Below are 22,553 nucleotides of genomic sequence, written 5' to 3'. Positions count from 1 at the left end.
TATGGAGAGGAAAAAGAATAAAAAGATTTCATGTTTCTTCTACTTCAACTTCTCATCAAACATAAGGTAATATGACAAGGAGGGAAGAACATAAGAAGAATAAGAAAAGAGAAACTTATGTTTTTGAATATCTTCGCGAATGCATCCCTCAACTCAGCATAGTTAGAAAAATGGTCATCATCAAATTGCATGAGCCAATCCATCAGAATATCTTCAAAGGTGGTAGCAAATTGATCTCTTTTGAGCTCCTTTAGGATTCTCTTATTGGCTTATAGACCTTCCATGCCTGCTCATGGCCTGCTCAAATGTATTGATGTGGATGTCAGGGTCATTTGACTTTTCACCCTTAAACATCAGGAAGTGATTATTTGTTCAAGTTTTTAGTCGTAAAAACTAGTCAAATATTCTATCTTCTAATTCTTTACCCCACCAAAACTATTTATTCCATGAGTCTCATAGACCAAGATGATCATGTATGATTAATAAAATTAAGAATAACTCATCATTAAGCACGCCCTATATCGACTCCGATTCTCTTGTATACACTTATCTATTTATTTATTTCATATCAAAAGAATTTGAAGAAAAATAATAAAAAGAGAGTTTGTGTACTTCCCTGATATATTTGAAGATGTCTTGATTGATTGGGAATCCATGTCTACTCTCAAGAAGTTATGGAAGAGCTGTTTGTAGATTTAGCAAGCCTCTTAGATCTGCTGTCAGGGGTGCAACGTGCAACAGGTATAGCTTCATGCACAGTTATCAGAAACTTGTCGTGTGGGTACTTAAAATTACTAGAACATGTGTATTCTACAACCAAGTGTGGGCGAAATTGCCAAAATTAGTTGTATGTGAAAGTCAACTCCCCCTCCCCTCCATAATTCATAAACAAGAAATTAGAATTGGAACACATAAATAAATTACAACATAGAGCATGATAGATAATAATCTTCAATAGTAGACATGAGTGAGAGAGAGAAAGAAATAGACAGAGTACACCGTCAACACTATCACCGAGTACAATCATCCCCCCCCCTTGCATGAGTATTTAAATGTATTAATTTTGTTTCAGGCCAAAGTGACCTGTTTACAAGAAGTGTCCTTTTACAAATATTAAAGAAGGTAATTAAATATTAGATAAAATAAAACATCTTAATTTTATCTATTTTTAGGCCTGCAAAACTAATGTATGTCAAAAGTACTCCTCTGATGCATTGAATTCTAAAGAAAGTCACAACATAAATATTAGATCGTATAAATGTCTAATTTTGCATACTTTTTTGTTATTTACAGTCTTGTCCAAATACCTTCACTCATTTTAACTTTGCTAAAAATATAATATCGCGATAAATATAATCATGCCAAAATGTGTACCAATATGTACGCCAAAAATGTGTAACCATCATCATGTCGTCCGTACTAGCCATGCCACTGATCCATTGTAACATACCTCTGAGATTAACCAAGTTATGATTAAAGATAATCCTAAGTTTTGGATGCTACAGATTTCAGTAATGAATTCCAATAGGTTTTCAGTGGTTTTTTAGCAGTAAAGATTCTAAGTGTTAAAATGAAGTGAAAGTTTAAGATTGAGTTTTCAATTAGTTAGCATACTTAAAAGAAGCCTTTAAGTGTGTAGATGGACATGCAAACCAAAATTTTATAAAAAAGTAAAACGTGACCTATTTTTGGTAACGACTTTCACATACAACAGATTTTAGCGATTTCACCCACGTTGGGTTGTAGGCCGCACATATTCCAGTAATTTTAGGTATCCATACAGCTAGTATCTGATAACTCTGCGCGGAGTTATACCTGTTGTCGCAGATTATAGCCCTGACAGCAGATTTGAGAGCCTTGCCAAATCTAGAAGCGATTTTTCCACAACTTCAAGAGAGTAGACATGGATTCCCAAAATCAATCAAGACATCATCAAATATATCAGGGAAGTATACAAACACTCTTTCTATTATTTTTCTTTAATTTATTTTGAGATTAAATAAATATATTGATAAGCGCATATTTGGGAGAATTTGAGTCGATGTATGGCATGCTTAACCATGGGAATGATGGGAAACCACCACGAGAAGAGGAGGAGGGGGGGTTCCCACAAAGAACTATTGTTGATTGCCTTAGTTCGACTCATAGAATAAAACTTTGGAGTTAAAGAATTAGAAGATAGAATATTTGACTAGTTTATGACTAGAGTCTAGGAATAACCTTCATTAGGGGGTATTTTGCAAAGACTCTATCTGTCCGTGTGTTTAGAATCAGATTTTGAGATAAACAACTCTACAAGAGTGTAAGAGACTATAGAAAGCCAAATTCCTTTTGTTTTTGAGTTATTCGAGTGCAAAGGGGGCACTTGGCTGTTTTTTATAGTTTCACGCTGAAAACACAACTTTGGCTGTTTTGAATGCTCTCAAAGAGACCTTAGAACTCATTTTTAGAGAACCATCACTGAGACGTGCTTTAAAGAGCATTAGAAGTCCTAAAACTTTATAGTTTTGTCCTTTCTCTAATTCTACATAGATTGAAAGATATTACTCTCCCAAAGAAACCAGTTATTAGGCTTTGTCTTAGAAATTGCTATCAAGATTGACTACCTTGTCTATATACACCGGATGGACTAATGCATAAGCATAGTTAAGACTTAGTTATAGTGACTAGAGATGACCTCACTCGTTAGAACATGATAATTGATATTATGTTCAAAACAAGGACTTCCATGTGACTTAAAAGATAAAGAGAAGTTAAAGACTTTAAATTAAAAGCTTGTTTTATACTTGAAATTGATTTTGATTGATTTGAATATGCATGCCTTGAAAGATTATGGACTAGACATGAGTGTGGGATGATATGTATGAGTTATGATTGCTTTGTTTTGGGATGAATGATTAATATGCACGCGTATGACTTATTGATATGCATGTGTATGATGAGACGCGACATGAGATTTTGAGATTTAAGCTGGCCATCCTTAGACAGGGAACGCCGGACAGAGAATGCGATTTATGCCCTTTGGGAGCCATGTGGTAGAACTAGAGAGGACGAGATTCACAAAGAGGCATACCCGAGGATACCCGCGATGTCTAGTGTGGAGGTTGGGTGAGGTTGGGTGGACGGGCATCGGAGAAAGCCCTAGATTGGCTGGATTTTGGTCAGTATGACTAACTTTGTTGTCGAGCATGGTGATGATGATAGAGTCTTGAGATAGACACATACATTGTGATTGATTGAGATGCTATGCTGTAATTGATAGAGATTTATATCATGTGAATGTTTGTTTGAGATTACATGATTCTTTGGTTATGTGATAAGAATCTTAGATATGCATGCATGCTTGTTTGCTATTTGAGAAGGTTGATTTGATTGTATTGCTGTAGAAACATCAGGATTAAATAAGTTTAATGTTTTCTTAGATGAAGTTGTAAGATTAAGATATGGTTAGAATTTGGGTACGTTTCATCCGTTATCAAACACACATGCACAAGATTATATCTAGTGACTATCTACCAAACACGGTGCGACCAGCACCTCACTAACCTTGTGGCAGATAATCAGAAATAAATATCGACGATAAAATTATCTATTAAAATAACATTTTTAATAATTCAAATAATTTTCATAATCCATAATATTCGATCAATGTATCTGCATTCTAAGTGCCCTTTTTCTATCCATAACATTCAATCAATGTATCCATAACCTTCTGTCAATGTATTTGCATACTAAATATCCTTTTTGTATCCATAACATTCGGTCAATGTATCTGCATACTAAATGCCCTTTTTGTTTGATTTTGGACATTTTTTAGAGTAATTCTTCATTACTACATGTGTCTCTACATCTTTCAATTAATCTTTGAGCTTTTTTTTATAAGTGGCTAAGTCTCTTGGGAAGGTATTGATGACACCACCTTTCTACCTTACCCTTTAATGAACACAAAAGGTAATCCAAATAACTCTCTTCAATCCCGTTAAGTTGTGTCCACTTTTAGAATGCTTGCATTTGTACTTTTGTATCCCATTTAAGTATTGGACTCACCATTTTGATTGTCCCTTAACTGGATTTTGTTTTCTTGTTCTCATCTATGCAAAGTAGAAGAATCGAGGGTGACTATCCCCTCGCTCATGTCTTCTTGAATTTTTTTCTTATGAACTGGATAAGTGTGTGACGAAGGTCCAAACCTTGGGGTTAAGCCTCAAAGGGAAATCTAGTCAATGGTTTCAATCACTAAGATTGTTGGCCAATGATGAGATTTAGAAGCTCTTTAATTATAGATTTACTTATAAAAATGAAGCATATAGAATGATTTTTATAATTATGCACCATATTTTTTAACATCTACTCAATCTAAGGTTTCCTTAAAAAGAATATTTTGGAACCTTACTTTTGAATCTTACACTAAATCATTGTAGTTTTAGGTTTAGTTTTATTTACATTGCAATTGAGCAGAGATTACATAGCATATTTCACCTATCCTCTTCCACCAGACAAAGGAAGAGTGGCTCCAAGATACATGCTATCCTAGTTGCATACAGGCTTTCATCATTGCTTGAGTAGTGCATCCTTTTGGGGGCCGCTTCTCTAAGATTTGCTTTCCTATCCACACCTTCACTGGTCCAGTCCCCAGGGGGTTTTCTATGAAGGCTACAAAAGTAAAGGAGGGGTGTTTGACTTTTCGGTACCATCTTCTAGTCTTTGGCCCAAATTTTGGGGAGCTTTGCCTTCACTTCATACCTTGGATACCCCTGTGCGAGGAACGTGCCCCGCTCGATTGAGCATGCACGCGAGAATTAAAAGGTCATGTCGCTCACTCACCTCAAGAGTAGAGTTGTCTCCCTTAGCTATATTGTTAATTGTATTTCTAAGTTTAAGTGGGCATGCAAGGTTTATTGGTTTTCCTTGTCTATTGTTCCCACTGCAGAAGCAGCTTTAGCTTTTCTAGGGACGACAAAGATAGCAAACATGATTTTATAACTTATATAAAGAATAATATAGCATGTGAATAATAATGACCAGTCTAATGATGTTTGAGAGGCTTTCCCTCTTTTTGGGGGAGGTGGTAAGTGACACCAACTTTGGTTGAAACGTGGCGCATGCGTATATAAGGAGACCACAAATTCTATTAGACCGGGAATGTACGCACGATGTGCATGTTACTGGGCGCGAGAGAGACAAGGGCAAAGGTTGTGTTTGAAGCGGAACTAGAATATTAGTCGGATATCAGTCATGAGACTTCGTGACAAAGTTCGATTGTGCACACCAGTTCATGAGACCTCGGTCTGCCGACGAGATATTTCTCTCTCATACTCATCCAGCCGGGGAGAGCTCTTTCTCCGCTAATCGCTTGCCCTCAGCAGCCGTCGTCCAGTAAGTCCTCAGTACGAGCACGTTAATCTCTCTGTATGATTTATATACCATACTATTGTATGGTTATATATCTGTATAATTATATTCTAACGCACATATATTGAACTTAGTCCGAAGTCGATATAGTATAGTTCGCATAATTTATACACTTCCTCCACACAAATTATATCGAGAGAACATTTTGTTGGTGGCCAAAATATTATATTATATTTATATTTATATAATATTGACAGCAGCACTAGTTGTGTGATGGAATCGGAGGCGTCCTCTCAGGAAAACGGAGGCACTAGTAGTACTGACTAGTCGTAGGCAAGACTAGTAATTGGGAGGCCTGCTGCTAGCGCATTATAAAAGCAAGCAGCGCTGCGCCCCTCTAATACAGCACAGCCAGCCATATCATAATTAAGCCACCCCCTTGGGCTGATCTACACACAGCGAGCGCAGTACTGTCCCAAATTATAGTAGCCTCTTGCCTGCTCTGCTCGTCTCGTCTCCTGCGCTAGCTAGCTCGCCGCCGCCATGCCGATCTCCACCACCAATGGCGCCGCATGCAAAGCCAAATTAGCCAAAGCCCAAGCCGATGGCCCTGCCAGCGTGCTCGCCATGGGCAGCGCCACCCCTCCGCACCTCTTCAAGCAGCACGAGTACCCGGACTTCTACTTCAACGTCACCGACAGCAACCATATGACCGACCTCAAGCAAAAGTTCCAGCGCATTTGTAAGCCCCCTCATATATACTAATATATAATTGCAATAATACTGTATAATAATATGCAGGTGAGACGCAACTCCAAGCTAACGTTGCTCTCTCTGTACGTACTACGTACTACTGCAGGTGAGAGATCAGGCATCCAGAAGAGGCACATGTACCTGAACGAGGAGATTCTGCGGGCCAACCCGAGCATGTGCGACTTCTGGGGCCAGTCCTTGGATGCGAGGCAAGAGCACATGGTGGAGGAGATACCCAGGCTTGGTGGGGAAGCTGCCCTCAAGGCGTTGGAGGAGTGGGGCCGCCCCAAGTCCTGCATCACCCACCTTGTCTTCTGCTCAACGGGCGGCATGGACTTGCCCGGGGCGGACTGGGCTCTCACCAAGCGTCTGGGTTTGCGCCACAATATCAAGAGGCTGATGCTGTACTCGCAGGGCTGCTTTGGTGGAGGCACGGCCCTCCGCATGGCCACGGAGCTGGCCGAGAACAACAAGGGCGCACGCGTGCTAGTGGTCTGCAGTGAGATCACCGTGGTGACCTTTCGTGGGCCTAATGAGACCCATATCGACAGCCTTGTGGGTCAGGCTTTGTTCAGCGACGGTGCGTCCGCCCTCATCGTCGGCTCCGACCCCATCGCTCACGTGGAGAAACCCTGGTTTCAGGTTCACTGGACCGGCTCCTACATCTTGCCCGACAGTGATGGTGCCATCCAAGGCCACTGGAAGCAAATCGGCCTCACATTCCACCTCCACAAAACCGTTCCACAGCTTGTCTCTCAGAACCTGCCTGCCGTCTTGCAAGATGCCCTGGATAATGTCCATGATGATGATGGCCATGCCCCTAGTCCCAATGACATCTTCTGGATCACGCACCCAGGTGGCCCCGCCATTCTCAACCAAATGGAGCAGGCACTCAAGCTCAAACCAGAGAAACTCGCAGCCACTAGACAAGTGCTCGCTGAATGCGGCAACATGTCCAGCGCTTGTGTTTTCTTCATCATGGAGCAGATGCGGCGCAACTCTTTGGAAAAGAAGCTCGCCACTTCTGGCGAGGGATTCGATTGGGGGGTGCTCGTCAGCTTTGGCCCGGGTGTGACTTGCGAGGCTCTTCTCCTTAAGAGCCTCCCCCTTGCTTAAACTACTCGGCTGGAAATGAAAATATCAGAGGATTTTACCCTAGGAAGATTTAGGCCCAGGCACCTTCATTCATTCTAGTTTTCCTTGAATAAAGATACACCTAGAAAGGCTATGGCATGTGGGCACTCGTAGAGTTGGTTGGGTCTATTGCAAGATGATGATTAGTAGCGTGTGTGGTTCATCTTCTTGGCATTTCTACGTTCTTTCCGGCCCATGATAACATGTCTTCTTGTTGCCATTTCTACTAAGTCTCTATATGTGTGCCCTCTTATCATATAAGAGACATATTGAATTTCATAATTATAAAATTTCTTGTTTTTAGTATTTATCTCATGGAGATGCTATGAATTTTGTAAAGAAGGATTAATATTATCATGACAGAGAGAGAGAGAGAGAGAGAAAGAGAGAGAGCATGCCGTGTCAGGAGCATCAATATAGAATCCATTTTCCTTCGCTAAAGTCATATTATCTAGGTTTACAGGTCCTAAAATCTTGAGCACACGGCAGTGGGCACTCTCTTGCTTTGAACGCTATTCCTTGCCATGCTACATCTTATAGTATTTGTAATAACATGACCAATCAATTTACACTCCTCTTTCTCTTATTTCTCTTCTTTCTTCTTTTTATTTACATTCAGAGAGGAAGAAGAATAGAAGATTTTATGTTTCTTCTACCTCGACTTCTCATCAAGAATAAGATAATAAGACATAAAAAGAACAAGAAAAGAGAAACTTACGAATGGATAAAGAGATATTGCAAGTCCCTACTGGATAATAAACACACTTAGAACCTTATTTTTGAGAAAATAAAAATAAAGCCTAACAAAAAAGATAGAAGCTTAAGCCCAAAATATAATTTACTTGACGAGATTGTTTCTTATTGTGTAAATAACTTAAAGTATATAATTGAGAGATGAATGGTGTTGCATAGAGGAATAATAGATGAATGGTGTTGCATAGAGGAATAATTGATACATTTTACAAATTGCTAAAGCCATGTTGGAACAAAAATGTATGCTCATTATTGGGCAAAAGCTTGCAATTATGGTGTGTTTGAAGTATGGATGTGACGTTGAAGATATAGAATGATGGAGATCAAGGTGTATAGGTACCAAGAAGAGGGTCACTCATTCAGAGGTTAGCTTATGATACCTTTCTATCTCCACATTACGCTTTTATGGTAGCTATATCATAATGGAATGAACTTGATTTTCTCAGAAGTGCTAAAGAATGGAAAAATATTATAAATGAGGAGATTAGTGTGAATTTATTTTATCAAGTACATGCAAGTAGAATGAACTCGAGTAGATTTGGCAAGTCATATGAGTTTTAAAGCCTATATAAACAACTCATTCCTTTGTATACACATACAAGGATTTTTATCAAATACAGAAATGATCTTCTTTTTGTGGGCATGTCTTTTGATGCTTGCTCAAACACGTGTGCATTCTGGGCTCATTAATCAAGTCATTAGCCTCTTCATAATTATCTCTTAATTCCCTCATTAATTATATCCATCACACTATTGTTGCATCAATTTTATGTCTGAGGGTTTAGAGTAAAGTCTTGTGGGTTTTTGGTGGATTTTGTCTTTGAATTCTAGTTTGGAGAGAGCGTGAGAAGCGAGTATCCTTGTAGGCATATATAGTAGCTTCCTTTAGAAAAAAATTTCAATAGGCTTTCAACAAGGAGAGTGGAGCTTCAACAAGTAGTTGAGATTTAGTACTTAAAGAGGCATAATCTTGAGAGAGCGAGGTAAGATTTCAATGACAAGTTGCATTCCATTCTTTCTTCTCTATGAATGAGTAGAGTTTTACGTAGGTATAAAGGGGGCTCAAACATAGGTTTACTTCACTAAAGTGTATATTCTACATTTGAATTTCTTGATTCAAAATCTGTGGGAAATTTTGTCTCTTTATATTCTAGTCCTCCATGACATATATGTTTGGGAGGTCGATGTGACTTATGAAACTCCTTCTACATCTACATGAGTTTTAACAAATTTGTCAAATTTTCAAGACGTACTCACTACCTTCATCACTTCTCAAGACTTGAACTTATAATTACATTAGTTTTCTATAAATTTTTTAAATTCAACAAAGTTCTTAGAAGCTTCACTTTTATGTTTAACTGATTAGATCCATAACGTCCTTGCGCAATCATGAATTGAGGTGATATAATAATGAGATCCACCAATGCTTGGCATTTTTTTTGTTGGATCCCGTATCTTTTTAAGCCTTAACTAATGAGAAAAAGTGTAGCCTTAATACTTCATTTAATTTCCAACAAACATGGACTGATAATGTTGGACAAGTCCTTATCTTTGAAGTTAGCTAGTCCTTCTATCTTCATACATTTGTATGACCCAATATCTTATGCCATCGCTCAAACTTTGGTAGACTATTGTTCTTTACAAAAGAGCACACTTTGTGCTATAAAATAACATCCAAAACAAACATTATACCATCTGTGTTAGCTTTGCCCAAAACCTTACAATTATTGTTGTGCTCTTACAGCGTGCATTCATATGAATTGAGAATAACCTCTAAATTTCATTCCTCAATCTCACCAACTGACACAATATTTTAAATTATACTTGGAACACACAATACATCATGCAAATATTTCACAACATTATTTGAAAAATCAACTACTGTCACCTATAACAGTAATAGAATGTGTTGAGTCTTATTTTATGGACACAAATGCAAGACCCTTAATTTATTTCTTATATGAAAACCATACTTCATGAGAATTTATATGGTAAAAACACTTATCATCAAAGGGCTCTTCAATTATAACACTAACCATATGTTGCATTAGAAAGTATGTGCTCCTCTCTGTCACCGTTGTTTTAAGTTGATGTTGATGCATGACTACCTTTATTAAAATTTTCTTCTCGCACATCTCTTTATCTACCCTGTTTCACATATTTTTATCTTGAAAAACAATATTTTATGACATGACCTGGCTTATAATAGTAGTGATACATTGGCCTTTGATTTCATAAATTTAAAAAACACCTCTTATATCTTGATATGCATAACATGTACCTCATTCTATTGTTGAAATTTTTAAGCTCCCCTTTTGCATCACATTCTAAAAATCTACTCTTACTTGTTGAACATTTGAAGCTTACCTTGCCTCTTGAATTCTAAAAAGCCTACTTGTGATCCTCCACAATTTCCAAGAATTTTAATGTTGGGTTTGATATGAGGTTTGATTAGCGCTTCCATATGAGTCAGAGCCGCTTCCTTTATTTCTTTTTCCTTTAGAATTTTTAAGGAAATGATTGCATCCTGACCATACTAATTATTATAAGACTTTGATGTACCTCCAAGAATGTGTTCTTCTTGGATCGTCTTTTACAATGAGATCCTTAAAAGTAGGTAACTCTTCTATCACCATGATAAATGAATAAAACAATATATATTCACAACAAAAGCTATTCAAGCATGCTTGAAACACAATTCTTTAACATAATTTGAGATGGAAATATTTTAGCTTTTAACATTATTCACGACTCTACTTTCAATTGCATTTTACATGAATTGGACACACTCTTATACATGTTTGCAAGAATATCCCATAATTCTTCAACTAAATCACAATGTTCAATGTGAGGTGTGATTACTTGCCTTACATTTTGCTCATCACTGTTTTGTTCTTGAGATTCAAATTCTTGAGCTCCATGTGCTAGTGGTTGGCTAAATCGTAGGCTTCTTTAACTATTTGCTTACGTTTCCCATAATGAAGAACAAAGGGCACTGGTTTCTCCTCTATACTTGTCACTGTGCTCCTATTTTGAATCTCTGCACATGATAATGTTTATTGTCTAGTTTCTTTATGGTGCCCCAATAAAACTTTAACATTTTAAAGATCTTTGTAAACAACTTAACATAAAAGAAAAGGCTTCAAAAAATTGACTTTCTTCACACATGCAAGTGTGGGCTTCCAAAAACATACCTCGCTCTCGCAAATCTAAGTGGGCACATTAAACTTGATCAAAACTTTTGCAAGGAAACTCTAGTGAATTAATGACATCATCAACTCACTCAATTATAGACACAAAAATTCATGCATACAAAAAACTTATTTTACATGTATAGCCCCTTCAAAAGCTGAAAACTTCATAGTTTTGTCCTTTCTCTAATTCTACATAGATTGAAAGATATTACTCTCCCAAAGAAACCAGTTATTAGGCTTTGTCTTAGAAATTGCTATCAAGATTGACTACCTTGTCTATATACACTGGTGGATGGACTAATGCATAAGCATAGTTAAGACTTAGTTATAGTGACTAGAGATGACCTCACTCGTTAGAACATGATAATTGATTATGTTCAAAACAAGGACTCCCATGTGACTTAAAAGATAAAGAGAAGTTAAAGACTTTAAATTAAAAGCTTGTTTTATACTTGAAATTGATTTTGATTGATTTGAATATGCATGCCTTGAAAGATTATGGACTAGAGATGAGTGTGGGATGATATGTATGAGTTATGATTGCTTTGTTTTGGGATGAATGATTAATATGCACGCGTATGACTTATTGATATGCATGTGTATGATGAGTCGCGACGAGATTTTGAGATTCAAGCTGGCCATCCTTAGACAGGGAACGCCGGACAGAGAACGCGATTTATGCCCTTTGGGAGCCATGTGGTAGAACCTAGAGAGGACGAGATTCACAAAGAGGCATACCCGAGGATAGCCGCGATGTCTAGTGTGGAGGTTGGGTGAGGTTGGGTGGACGGGCATCGGAGAAAGCCCTAGATTGGCTGGATTTGGTCAGTATGACTAACCATGTTGTCGAGCATGGTGATGATGATAGAGTCTTGAGATAGACACATACATTGTGATTGATTGAGATGCTATGCTGTAATTGATAGAGATTTATATCATGTGAATGTTTGTTTGAGATTACATGATTCTTTGGTTATGTGATAAGAATCTTAGATATGCATGCATGCTTGTTTGCTATTTGAGAAGGTTGATTTGATTGTATTGCTGTAGAAACATCAGGATTAAATAAGTTTAATATTTTCTTAGATGAAGTTGTAAGATTAAGATATGGTTAGAATTTGGGTACGTTTCATCCGTTATCAAACACACATGCACAAGATTATATCTAGTGACTATCTACCAAACACGGTGCGACCAGCACCTCACTAACCATGTGGTAGATAATCAGAAATAAATATCGACGATAAAATTATCTATTAAAATAACATTTTTAATAATTCAAATAATTTTCATAATCCATAATATTCGATCAATGTATCTGCATTCTAAGTGTCCTTTTTCTATCCATAACATTCAATCAATGTATCCATAACCTTCTGTCAATGTATTTGCATACTAAATATCCTTTTTGTATCCATAACATTCGGTCAATGTATCTGCATACTAAATGCCCTTTTTGTTTGATTTTGGACATTTTTTAGAGTAATTCTTCATTACTACATGTGTCTCTACATCTTTCAATTAATCTTTGAGCTTTTTTTATAAGTGGCTAAGTCTCTTGGGAAGGTATTGATGACACCACCTTTCTACCTTACCCTTTAATGAACACAAAAGGTAATCCAAATAACTCTCTTCAATCCCGTTAAGTTGTGTCCACTTTTAGAATGCTTGCATTTGTACTTTTGTATCCCATTTAAGTATTGGACTCACCATTTTGATTGTCCCTTAACTGGATTTTGTTTTCTTGTTCTCATCTATGCAAAGTAGAAGAATCGAGGGTGACTATCCCCTAGCTCATGTCTTCTTGAATTTTTTTCTTATGAACTGGATAAGTGTGTGACGAAGGTCCAAACCTTGGGGTTAAGCCTCAAAGGGAAATCTAGTCAATGGTTTCAATCACTAAGATTGTTGGCCAATGATGAGATTTAGAAGCTCTTTAATTATAGATTTACTTATAAAAATGAAGCATATAGAATGATTTTTATAATTATGCACCATATTTTTTAACATCTACTCAATCTAAGGTTTCCTTAAAAAGAATATTTTGGAACCTTACTTTTGAATCTTACACTAAATCATTGTAGTTTTAGGTTTAGTTTTATTTACATTGCAATTGAGCAGAGATTACATGGCATATTTCACCTATCCTCTTCCACCAGACAAAGGAAGAGTGGCTCCAAGATACATGGTACCCTAGTTGCATACAGGCTTTCATCATTGCTTAAGTAGTGCATCCTTTTGGGGGCCGCTTCTCCAAGATTTGCTTTCCTATCCACACCTTCACCACTGGTCCAGTCCCCAGGGGGTTTTCTATAAAGGCTACAAAAGTAAAGGAGGGGTGTTTGACTTTTCGGTACCATCTTCTAGTCTTTGGCCCAAATTTTGGGGAGCTTTGCCTTCACTTCATACCTTGGATACCCCTGTGCGAGGAACGTGCCCCGCTCGATTGAGCATGCACGCGAGAATTAAAAGGTCATGTCGCTCACTCACCTCAAGAGTAGAGTTGTCTCCCTTAGCTATATTGTTAATTGTATTTCTAAGTTTAAGTGGGCATGCAAGGTTTATTGGTTTTCCTTGTCTATTGTTCCCACTGCAGAAGCAGCTTTAGCTTTTCTAGGGACGACAACGATAGCAAACATGATTTTATAACTTATATAAAGAATAATATAGCATGTGAATAATAATGACCAGTCTAATGATGTTTGAGAGGCTTTCCCTCTTTTTGGGGGAGGTGGTAAGTGACACCAACTTTGGTTGAAACGTGGCGCATGCGTATATAAGGAGACCACAAATTCTATTAGACCGGGAATGTACGCACGATGTGCATGTTACTGGGCGCGAGAGAGACAAGGGCAAAGGTTGTGTTTGAAGCGGAACTAGAATATTAGTCGGATATCAGTCATGAGACTTCGTGACAAAGTTCGCCAGTTCATGAGACTTCGGTCTGCCGACGAGATATTTCTCTCTCATACTCATCCAGCCGGGGAGAGCTCTTTCTCCGCTAATCGCTTGCCCTCAGTAGCCGTCGTCCAGTAAGTCCTCAGTACGAGCACGTTAATCTCTCTGTATGATTTATATACCATAGTATTGTATGGTTATATATCTGTATAATTATATTCTAACGCACATATATTGAATTTAGTCCGAAGTCGATATAGTATAGTTCGCATAATTTATACACTTCCTCCACACAAATTATATCGAGAGAACATTTTGTTGGTGGCCATAATATTATATTATATTTATATTTATATAATATTGACAGCAGCACTAGTTGTGTGATGGAATCGGAGGCGTCCTCTCAGGAAAACGGAGGCACTAGTAGTACTGACTAGTCGTAGGCAAGACTAGTAATTGGGAGGCCTGCTGCTAGCGCATTATAAAAGCAAGCAGCGCTGCGCCCCTCTAATACAGCACCGCCAGCCATATCATAATTAAGCCACCCCCTTGGGCTGATCTACACACAGCGAGCGCAGTATTGTCCCAAATTATAGTAGCCTCTTGCCTGCTCTGCTCGTCTCGTCTCCTGCGCTAGCTAGCTCGCCGCCGCCATGCCGATCTCCACCACCAATGGCGCCGCATGCAAAGCCAAATTAGCCAAAGCCCAAGCCGATGGCCCTGCCAGCGTGCTCGCCATGGGCAGCGCCACCCCTCCGCACCTCTTCAAGCAGCACGAGTACCCGGACTTCTACTTCAACGTCACCAACAGCAACCACATGACCGACCTCAAGCAAAAGTTCCAGCGCATTTGTAAGCCCCCTCATATATACTAATATATAATTGCAATAATACTGTATAATAATATGCAGGTGAGACGCAACTCCAAGCTAACGTTGCTTTCTCTGTACGTACTACGTACTACTGCAGGTGACAGATCAGGCATCCAGAAGAGGCACATGTACCTGAACGAGGAGATTCTGCGGGCCAACCCGAGCATGTGCGACTTCTGGGGCCAGTCCTTGGATGCGAGGCAAGAGCACATGGTGGAGGAGATACCCAGGCTTGGTGGGGAAGCTGCCCTCAAGGCGTTGGAGGAGTGGGGCCGCCCCAAGTCCTGCATCACCCACCTTGTCTTCTGCTCAACGGGCGGCATGGACTTGCCCGGGGCGGACTGGGCTCTCACCAAGCGTCTGGGTTTGCGCCACAATATCAAGAGGCTGATGCTGTACTCGCAGGGCTGCTTTGGTGGAGGCACGGCCCTCCGCATGGCCACGGAGCTGGCCGAGAACAACAAGGGCGCACGCGTGCTAGTGGTCTGCAGTGAGATCACCGTGGTGACCTTTCGTGGGCCTAATGAGACCCATATCGACAGCCTTGTGGGTCAGGCTTTGTTCAGCGACGGTGCGTCCGCCCTCATCGTCGGCTCCGACCCCATCGCTCACGTGGAGAAGCCCTGGTTTCAGGTTCACTGGACCGGCTCCTACATCTTGCCCGATAGTGATGGTGCCATCCAAGGCCGCTAAAAGCAAATCGGCCTCACATTCCACCTCCACAAAACCGTTCCACAGCTTGTCTCTCAGAACCTGCCTGCCGTCTTGCAAGATGCCCTGGATAATGTCCATGATGATGATGGCCATGCCCCTAGCCCCAATGACATCTTCTGGATCACGCACCCAGGTGGCCCCGCCATTCTCAACCAAATGGAGCAGGCACTCAAGCTCAAACCCGAGAAACTCGCAGCCACTAGACAAGTGCTCGCTGAATGCGGCAACATGTCCAGCGCTTGTGTTTTCTTCATCATGGAGCAGATGCGGCGCAACTCTTTGGAAAAGAAGCTCGCCACTTCTGGCGCGGGATTCGATTGGGGGGTGCTCGTCAGCTTTGGCCCGGGTGTGACTTGCGAGGCTTTTCTCCTTAAGAGCCTCCCCCTTGCTTAAACTACTCGGCTGGAAATGAAAATATGAGAGGATTTTACCCCAGAAAGATTTAGGCCCAGGCACCTTCATTCATTCTAGTTTTCCTTGAATAAAGATACACCTAGAAAGGCTATGGCATGTGGGCACTCGTAGAGTTGGTTTGGTCTATTGCAAGATGATGATTAGTAGCGTGTGTGGTTCATCTTCTTGGCATTTCTACGTTCTTTCCCGCCCATGATAACATGTCTTCTTCTTGCCATTTCTACTAAGTCTCTATATGTGTGCCCTCTTATCATATAAGAGACATATTGAATTTCATAATTATAAAATTTCTTGTTTTTAGTATTTATCTCATGGAGATGCTATGAATTTTGTAAAGAAGGATTAATATTATCATGAGAGAGAGAGAGAGAGAGAGAGAGAGAGAGAGAGAGAGAGAAACATCAATATAGAATCCATTTTCCTTCGCTAAAGTCATATTATCTAGGTTTACAGGTCCTAAAATCTTGAGCACACGGCAGTGGGCACTCTCTTGCTTTGAACGCTATTCCTTGCCATGCTACATCTTATAGTATTTGTAATAACATGACCAATCAATTTACACTCCTCTTTCTCTTATTTCTCTTCTTTCTTCTTTTTATTTACATTCAGAGAGGAAGAAGAATAGAAGATTTTATGTTTCTTCTACCTCGACTTCTCATCAAGAATAAGATAATAAGACATAAAAAGAACAAGAAAAGAGAAACTTACGAATGGATAAAGAGATATTGCAAGTCCCTACTGGATAATAAACACACTTAGAACCTTATTTTTGAGAAAATAAAAATAAAGCCTAACAAAAAAGATAGAAGCTTAAGCCCAAAATATAATTTACTTGACGAGATTGTTTCTTATTGTGTAAATAACTTAAAGTATATAATTGAGAGATGAATGGTGTTGCATAGAGGAATAATTGATACATTTTACAAATTGCTAAAGCCATGTTGGAACAAAAATGTATGCTCATTATTGGGCAAAAGCTTGCAATTATGGTGTGTTTGAAGTATGGATGTGACGGTGAAGATATAGAATGATGGAGATCAAGGTGTATAGGTACCAAGAAGAGGGTCACTTATTCAGAGGTTAGCTTACAGGGATTTAATATTCACGTGATCACAAGATTTTTTGTGATAATAACACATGTGAACAAGCTATTCACATGTTCTCATGTTACCGTTCACAAAATAACAGGTCACTTGCTCTTTGGGAACCCCTTAAAAGCTTGGCTACACATGGGAATAAGCTATTCATATGTTCTCATGTTACCATCTTCACATAATAGCAGGTAAGTGGCCACCTAAGAAGATTTTTTATGCCCGACAAAGATATTTTTTTTAGGCCCTTGTGAAAGCTTTGTGAATATAACATGTGATCACAAGATTTTTTGTGTTATTAACATATGTTATTAACATGTTCACATGTTCTCGTTTACGTCAGTGAAATCCCTGTTAGCTTATGATACCTTTCTATCTCCACATTACGCTTTTATGGTAGCTATATCATAATGGAATGAACTTGATTTTCTCAGAAGTGCTAAAGAATGGAAAAATATTATAAATGAGGAGATTAGTGTGAATTTATTTTATCAAGTACATGCAAGTAGAATGAACTCGAGTAGATTTGGCAAGTTATGAGTTTTAAAGCCTATATAAACAACTCATTCCTTTGTATACACATACAAGGATTTTTATCAAATACAGAAATGATCTTCTTTTTGTGGGCATGTCTTTTGATGCTGATGCTTGCTCAAACACGTGTGCATTCTGGGCTCATTAATCAAGTCATTAGCCTCTTCATAATTATCTCTTAATCCCCTCATTAATTATATCCATCACACTATTGTTGCATCAATTTTATGTCTGAGGGTTTAGAGTAAAGTCTTGTGGGTTTTTGGTGGATTTTGTCTTTGAATTCTAGTTTGGAGAGAGCGTGAGAAGCGAGTATCCTTGTAGGCAGATATAGTAGCTTCCTTTAGAAAAAAATTTCAATAGGCTTTCAAGGAGAGTGGAGCTTCAACAAGTAGTTGAGATTTAGTACTTAAAGAGGCATAATCTTGAGAGAGCGAGGTAAGATTTCAATGACAAGTTGCATTCCATTCTTTCTTCTCTATGAATGAGTAGAGTTTTACATAGGTATAAAGAGGGCTCAAACATAGGTTTACTTGACTAAAGTGTATATTCTACATTTGAATTTCATGATTCAAAATCTGTGGGAAAATTTGTCTCTTTATATTCTAGTCCTCCATGACATATATGTTTGGGAGGTCGATGTGACTTATGAAACTCCTTCTACATCTACATGAGTTTTAACAAATTTGTCAAATTTTCAAGACGTACTCACTACCTTCATTACTTCTCAAGACTTGAACTTATAATTACATTAGTTTCCTATAAATTCTTTAAATTGAACAAACTTCTTAGAAGCTTCACTTTTATGTTTAACGGATTAGATCCATAACGTCCTTGCGCAATCATGAATTGAGGTGATATAATAATGAGATCCACCAATGCTTGGCATTTTTTTTTGTTGGATCCCGTATCTTTTTAAGCCTTAACTAATGAGAAAAAGTGTAGCCTTAATACTTCATTTAATTTCCAACAAACATGGACTGATAATGTTGGACAAGTCCTTATCTTTGAAGTTAGCTAGTCCTTCTACCTTCATACATTTGTATGACCCAATATCTTATGCCATCGCTCAAACTTTGGTAGACTATTGTTCTTTACATAAGAGCACACTTTGTGCTATAAAATAACATCCAAAACAAACATTATACCATCTTTGTTAGCTTTGCCCAAAACCTTACAATTATTGTTGTGCTCTTACAGCGTGCATTCATATGAATTGAGAATAACCTCTAAATTTCATTCCTAAATCTCACCAACTGACACAATATTTTAAATTATACTTGGAACACACAATACATCATGCAAATATTTCACAACATTATTTGAAAAATCAACTACTGTCACCTATAAACAGTAATAGAATGTCTTGAGTCTTATTTTATGGACACAAATGCAAGACCCTTAATTTATTTCTTATATGAAAACCATACTTCATGAGAATTTATATGGTAAAAACACTTATCATCAAATGGCTCTTCAATTATAACACTAACCATATGTTGCATTAGAAAGTATGTGCTCCTCTCTGTCACCGTTGTTTTAAGTTGATGTTGATGCATGACTACCTTTATTAAAATTTTCTTCTCGCACATCTCTTTATCTACCCTGTTTCACATATTTTTATCTTGAAAAACAATATTTTATGACATGACCTGGCTTATAATAGTAGTGATACATTGGCCTTTGATTTCATAAATTTAAAAAACACCTCTTATATCTTGATATGCATAACATGTACCTCATTCTATTGTTGAAATTTTTAAGCTCCCCTTTTGTATCGCATTCTAAAAATCTACTCTTACTTGTTGAACATTTGAAGCTTACCTTGCCTCCTGAATTCTAAAAAGCCTACTTGTGATCCTCGGTAATTTCCAAGAATTTTAATGTTGGGTTTGATATGAGGTTTGATTAGCGCTTCCATATGAGTCAGAGCCGCTTCCTTTATTTCTTTTTCCTTTAGAATTTTTAAGGAAATGATTGCATCCTGACCATACTAATTATTATAAGACTTTGATGTACCTCCAAGAATGTGTTCTTCTCGGATCGTCTTTTACAATGAGATCCTTAAAAGTAGGTAACTCTTCTATCACCATGATAAATGAATAAAACAATATATATTCACAACAAAAGCTATTCAAGCATGCTTGAAACACAATTCTTAACATAATTTGAGATGGAAATATTTTAGCTTTTAACATTATTCACGACTCTACCTTCAATTGCATTTTACGTGAATTGGACACACTCTTATACATGTTTGCAAGAATATCCCATAATTCTTCAACTAAATCACAATGTTCAATGTGAGGTGTGATTACTTGCCTCACATTTTGCTCATCACTGTTTTGTTCTTGAGATTCAAATTCTTGAGCTCCATGTGCTAGTGGTTGGCTAAATCGTAGGCTTCTTTAACTATTTGCTTACGTTTCCCATAATGAAGAACAAAGGGCATTGGTTTCTCCTCTATACTTGTCACTGTGCTCCTATTTTGAATCTCTGCACATGATAATGTTTATTGTCTAGTTTCTTTATGGTGCCCCAATAAAACTTTAACATTTTAAAGATCTTTGTAAACAACTTAACATAAAAGAAAAGGCTTCAAAAAATTGACTTTCTTCACACATGCAAGTGTGGGCTTCCAAAAACATACCTCCCTCTCGCAAACCTAAGTGGGCACATTAAACTTGATCAAAACTTTTGCAAGGAAACTTTAGTGAATTAATGACATCATCAACTCACTCAATTATAGACACAAAAATTCATGCATACAAAAAACTTATTTTACATGTATAGCCCCTTCAAAACTTTTCTGCTGCTGAAAACTTCATCAGTTCATGATTTTGCACACTATATATACTACTCATAACATTATCGATTAGACATCTTAGCCAAAACATGCACTTATAAATTATCTATAAAGATTTTGTTTATGTAGAACAGCAACACCCTCTTATACCATGAAGGTGTTAAAGCCTTATTTATCCCAAATATTAAGCATAGGTTAGAATTTATCTTTGTTTCAAACATTCGTTTGGAATTTATAACATCATATGAAATCTTGATCTTGGCAATGGCTATAAAGCAAACACAATGGTTCACACCATTTTGTTGGATGTTTTTAGGTGGGGTTGACTACTTGTTTACATCAACAAGGTTCTTTAAAAGGCATGCTTTGTCTTAGGATCATCTAGGGCTTTACAAAATCATGTTTAATATCTAGCCTTGAGATCTTAGATACCAACCCTTATCACAAAAAAAATGTGATTGTCTTCATATAGTAGTAGATTATGCTTTGAGCATAGTGCAGTTTTCACAGGTTTAATTAAAAACTAATAATGAAAATAAAAATTAATGAGTAGGAACTTGGGTAAATGAAAAACAAAATGAGTAATGGTTTAAATGCTATTGGACAAGGGAAAGGCTTTTATACCGAAATGATATAAAACTAGTGTGGTGGATATAATCAATGAGGGGATTAAAAAATAATTATGAAGAGACTAATGACTTGATTATTGAACGTGAAATGTGAACACTTTAATAAGAATCAAGCAAAGAACAACCTTTCTTTGCTTGTTAAAATTACTTGTATATATTTACAAAACAAAGGAGTAGCATTCATGTTATTCAAACATTATTAGTTTTAACTTGATAGAGATGCTATGAATTTTGTGAAAAAGGATATATCATAATATGAGAGAGAGAGAGAGAGCCATGCCACTAGCATCAATATAAAATCCAATTGCTTTTAACAAAGTCATGTTATCTAGGTTGAGAGATCCTAAAACCTTGTGCACACAATGGTGGGCACTCTGTTGATTTGAATGATATTCCTTCTTCCCAGTCTATGTCTTATATTATTTATAATAACATGCCTACTTAATTTACTCTCCACTTCCTCTACTTTCTTCGTTTTTATTTTCATATGGAGAGGAAAAAGAATAAAAAGATTTCATGTTTCTTCTACTTCGACTTCTCATCAAACATAAGGTAATATGACAAGGAGGTAAGAACATAAGAAGAATAAGAAAAGAGAAACTTATGTTCTTGAATATCTTCGCGAATGCATCCCTCAACTCAGCATAGTTAGAAAAATGGTCATCATCAAATTGCATGAGCCAATCCTTCCATGCCTGCTCATGCCTGCTCAAATGTATTGATGTGGATGTCAGGGTCATTTGACTTTTCACCCTTAAACATCAGGAAGTGATTATTTGTTCAAGTTTTTAGTCATAAACTAGTCAAATATTCTATCTTCTAATTCTTTACCCCACCAAAACTATTTATTCCATGAGTCTCATAGACCAAGATGATCATGTATGATTAATAAAATTAAGAATAACTCATCATTAAGCACGCCCTATATCGACTCGGATTCTCTCGTATATACACTTATCGATTTATTTATTTCATATCAAAAGAATTTGAAGAAAAATAATAAAAAGAGAGTTTGTGTACTTCCCTGATATATTTGAAGATGTCTTGATTGATTGGGAATCCATGTCTACTCTCAAGAAGTTGTGGAAGAGCTGTTTGTAGATTTAGCAAGCCTCTTAGATCTGCTGTCAGGGGTGCAACGTGCAATAGGTATAACTTCATGCACAGTTACAGAAACTTGTCGTGTGGGTACTTAAAATTACTAGAACATGTGTATTCTACAACCAAGTGTGGGCGGAATTGCCAAAATTAGTTGTGTGTGAAAGTCAACTCCCCCCCCCTCCATAATTGATAAATAAGAAATTAGAATTGGAACACATAAATAAATTACAACATAGAGCATGATAGATAATAATCTTCAATAGTAGACATGAGTGAGAGAGAGAAAGAAATAGACAAAGTACACCGTC

At 37.7% G+C, this 22,553-nt stretch overlaps 2 pseudogenes; both read left to right on the top strand.

Annotated features, from left to right (window-relative positions):
- The first annotated feature begins 5,895 nt into the window (after window positions 1–5,895).
- Window positions 5,896–7,221, top strand: LOC147640219 (chalcone synthase pseudogene; annotated as a pseudogene).
- A 7,516-nt stretch (window positions 7,222–14,737) lies between these two features.
- LOC147640218 (chalcone synthase pseudogene) lies at window positions 14,738–16,063 on the top strand (annotated as a pseudogene).
- Window positions 16,064–22,553: the final 6,490 nt, after the last annotated feature.

This window comes from Cibotium barometz, chromosome 3, assembly GCF_041138505.1.
Source record: "Cibotium barometz isolate CiBa-2024 chromosome 3, ASM4113850v1, whole genome shotgun sequence".
In the NCBI taxonomy this organism is placed as follows: Eukaryota; Viridiplantae; Streptophyta; class Polypodiopsida; order Cyatheales; family Cibotiaceae; genus Cibotium; species Cibotium barometz.
This window is presented reverse-complemented; position numbering and strand designations above follow the sequence as displayed.